Below are 4,317 nucleotides of genomic sequence, written 5' to 3' on the forward strand. Positions count from 1 at the left end.
GCCCAGCTTGTGGGAGCGCACACGGAGGAGGCGAGGGCGGGCGGCCACCCCGACCAAGATGGGACCATCCCCGGTCGGTGCCGTGAAGCTGGGGGTAGGGTGCCAGGCCATGTATTTATTTCGCTCGGGGTCTGACTTGGGGCCTCAGAACAGGTGGCCGAGGCGTCTGTAACCGGGCCTTACAGCGAGAGGGGGAGCCCTTTGTCGGGGGCGGGGGGGTGGCGCAGAGGCCAAGCAGGGCTGCTTCGTGGGTTTCCTGCCGTCCTCTGCCCTCAGCGAGAGGCTTAGGGACCTTCTAGTCACTCAAGTACCAACAGGAGTTAAGGCTGCGCTTGGGGAAGCCCGTGCGGTTCCGAAGGACCACGTTCCTACACCACCGCCCCCCCTCCCCCCCAGGGTGGAGCTGCAGCTGAGAAAGTTGATTTATTTCCATCTCCACGGCCCAAAGAATCGGGGGAGGAGGGAAGCCAGAACCCTAATCTGTGGCCCTGGGGCGGACGGGCCCCAGGTGTCCGCAGGCCCCGGGAGTTTAAAGCCTTATTCTCGGGGGTCACCCGCCCTCCGTGCCCCACTGGAGCACCAAGGTGGGCCAGGTGCTAGTCCCGCCGGTTGCTTCACTCTCCGCCTTCCTCTGAGTCCTTGGTGCTCACCTCCGGCCCCGAGGCGGCTCACTCAGAGATCCGGGGCCTGGGCCCCAGCCGTCACCCCTCCGACTGCCATCTCTCCTGGGGTCAGTGGCACACGACGCCCAGCCCGGGGCTCACTTAGATGTAATAACCAGTGTCACGTGACTGAGGTCGGTGCCAAGATCATTCCAACACCCACCATCAGGGCCCAAGACACCTGCAGGTCCCTCTAACCCCGCTTCTCCTTACTCCACGGGGGAAGCAGACGGTTTCTGCTCAGATGCCCCTCGCAGAGCAGGCAGTCTGCACAGTGGTGGCCACCTCTGGGGGCGTGGGCACAAACCCTTGGCTCAACACAAACCAAGCTGCCAACTATGCAAGGCCCACACCTGGCCCACACCCCACCCTCCAGCCCTCCAGCGGGCCGTTAGGACCACTGGGCAGCCGGCTGAGGCACAGCTCATGTGAGACCCCTCCCATCCTTAGCGCCTCTCTGGCCTGTGCGAGTGGGACCAGAAAACAGATTTTGTCGCAACTGCATTCCTTTTTAGACCTAGTTCCTTCTGTTTTAGTGTAGACGTGGCCTTGGAGCCAGCAGCCGAGCTGCGGGGCTGGGAGTAGGAGGCCCAGTAGTCAGTGGGTGGGGAGAGGCCTGGGCAGCAGTGGTATGAATTAGCCGGGCGGGGTGGGGGGCGGTGTAAGGAGGGCAGGGGTGCTGGCCCCTGGCCTCTCCTCCCTGTGGGAAAGGGGCTTCAGGGCCACGGCACCTTGGGCTGGCCCCACGAGGCTGGGGTCTGGCTCCGTGCTGTTCCTCCTGGCGCGACCCTGGAATGGGTGCCCCTCCTGGCCCCAGCTGCTTCTGTCCTGCTCCGGGCCATGGGCAGGAGGACCGAGCTTTAATAAAGACGAGAAACAAGCTTTCTGACTGAATTCCGTGTTGTTGCCGCTCCTGGCTGCCCTTGGGGAGGCTCTGAGAGGCCTCAGGCCCATGTGGTTTCCGCAAACATTTTCTAGGAGTTTTTCTTTCAGGAAACCAGGATTGGTCCATGAGGAGCCAGCCCCGGGTGAGCTCTGACCCTGCTGCCTGTGTCCACCACGTGTTGCTGGGAGTCCCCAGCTGCCACAGAGTCCTGTAATACACTCAGCTATATGGGGACAGTATTGTGTTTAGGGTCGTTTGGGCCAGCCTTCCCATGGGCCCCCTCCTGGTGGTCCAGAAACGTGCCTGAGTCACAGACCCCTCCTCAGAGGCCCCAGCACCATCCAGGGTCCCCTGCTCTGTGGCGGGGCAAAGGGTGCCTCCCCCAGGGCCCTAAGCACCTACCTTTGAACTGATTTATGGACTTTGCAGCACATGGTGTCCCCCAGACCAGGTCTGACCCTCCCATCCTCTCCCCATGGATTTGAAAATAACTGTGTAGTAAACTCCGTTTTCAAATGTGATTTGGGGGCATCAGAACAGAAACAAGATTTCAGATTTAATGAAAAAGACCTAGTCCAAAGGACAGCCTTGAGGATCTTAAAGTCTGTTCAGAAAGATAAAGTATTCCCTGCTGGAGCTTACCATTGGCCAACCAAGGTTTTGTTTTTTGTTTTCAGTGGGGAGGGCGGGGGGGCTTCAATCTTGTTGGTCATAGACAAAAAGGCAGCCTTCCTGGTTGAGAGAGGACTTCTGAGTTTCTGGAGTCCCGATTCATTCCGAGAATGTCAGTTGAGCATCTCCCATCGTTGCCAAGGAAGGATGGATGCCCATGAGAGGTGGCACTTCGAGAGTCAGAGCTCCTGAGCACCCCTCTTGCCTCCACCTACACTCGTTACTTTCCTGTTCTCACCACTCACGTTCCCCCAACCTCCTCCCTTTCTCCTGACCCACATCATCTCATACATTTCCTCTGTCCCTTCTTTCCTTTCTTTAATTGGCTATATATGGAATAAAGCATTTTGAAATTTTTGGTTATATTTATTAAATAAAGCTTTATGATCCTTGTTCATTACTTAATTTTTTTTATTGTTTACAAAATGCACGCTAGTTGTAAGAATCCCAACAGTACAAAAATGCGTTTACACTTTTCGTGCCCTAAAGAGTCATACCACAAACAGCCACCAGGGGCCACGACTTCTGCAGGGCCCGTGGGTGCACATTGCTTCCATGTCCGTGGAAATGTTTTAAAACTATGAACATACTTGATATATTTCCTTGCAACTTGATTTTATCACATAATACATATATGACTTTCTTTCCGCCCTGACAGAGCTACCTCACTCATTTTAACTGCACCATCACAGCATTTCATTCCATGAACCTATCACAATTGATGTCAGCATTCTGTCAATGGGGATTTGGTAGTTTCCAACGTCTCACTATTATGAACAATGCTGCATTGTGGCTTCTGTGTGTGTGTGTGAATCCTCACTCGAGGATATTTTTCCATTGATTTTTAGGGAGAGTGGAAGAGAGAGGGAAAGACAGAAACGATGTGAGAGAAACACATCGATTGGTTGCCTCTTGAAGGAGCCCCAACCAGGGCCTGAGCCGGGGAGGAGCCTGTAACCAAGATACGTGCCCTTGACTGGAATCAAACCCTGGACCCTTTGGTTCTCAGGCCGATGCTCCATCCACTGAGCCAAACCAGCGAGGGCTGAATGTGGGTTCTTGCACATATATCTTTGTGCAGTCATACAGATTTTTAATATAACTGTTCATGTTTCTGGGTCAAAGGGCATGCATACTTAAATTTTTGGCTGTAACTACATGCCACCAGGAAAGGCTAACTCCAGTCCAATAGCATATTCTCCAGTGCAGTGAGGAAGTGCTTTTGGTCCGTGGCCTCACCAACACAGGACATCAACAATTGTTTTCATCTTGTCCATTTTTCAGAGAGGTGGATGGCTTGCATTTCTCTATTTTTAAAAATATATTTTTATTGATTTCAGAGAGGAACGGAGAGGGAGAAATAGAAACATTAATGATCAGAGAGAATCATTGACGGGCTGCCTCCTGCAGGCCCCCTACTGGGGCTGGAGCCGGAAACTTAAGCATGTGCCCAAACCGGGAATCAAACCATGACCTCCTGGTTCATAGATCGATGCTCAACCACTGAAGCACACAGGCTGGGCAGATGTATGTACTTCTAAAGGCATTTCTAGGAAATTGGGAACACCAAGCAGATTCTTCTTCCTTTTTTAACATGGAGGAGAAATTTACCTTACATAGAAATAACTATTTTGCCCATTTGTCCCAGGCCTGTTCTCTGGCCCCTCCTGATCCTTTTTTCTTTTTTCTTTATGGCAGCCCAGCCGGTGGCTCAATGGTTGAGCTTTGACCTGTGAGCCAGGAAGTCACGGTTGGGCGTTTGCCTGGGTTGCGGGCTCCAGGGCTCCATCCCCGGTAGGGGGCGTGCAGGAGGCAGCCAATCAATGATTCTTTCTCATTGATTTTTCTCTCCCCCTTCCTCTCTGAAATCAATGGAAGTATCTTTGGTAAAAATGTCAGAAAGATGCGCACCTCCCGGTTCAGCGCAGCCATCCCTGGGAGAATGTGCGCCAGATACTCTTTTTGTTTTCGTTGATGTGCATTTGGACCTCCTTCCAGTTTTCATGTATTGCATCTTAAATTTTGCCCCCTCCTTTATTTCTCATTCATGTTGTAAAAAATTGTGTGGCTGCGCTCACTTGGTTACATTCTCATCTC

The sequence above is a fragment of the Myotis brandtii genome, unplaced genomic scaffold (genome assembly GCF_000412655.1).
Source record: "Myotis brandtii unplaced genomic scaffold, ASM41265v1 scaffold6, whole genome shotgun sequence".
NCBI classification, from domain to species: Eukaryota; Metazoa; Chordata; class Mammalia; order Chiroptera; family Vespertilionidae; genus Myotis; species Myotis brandtii.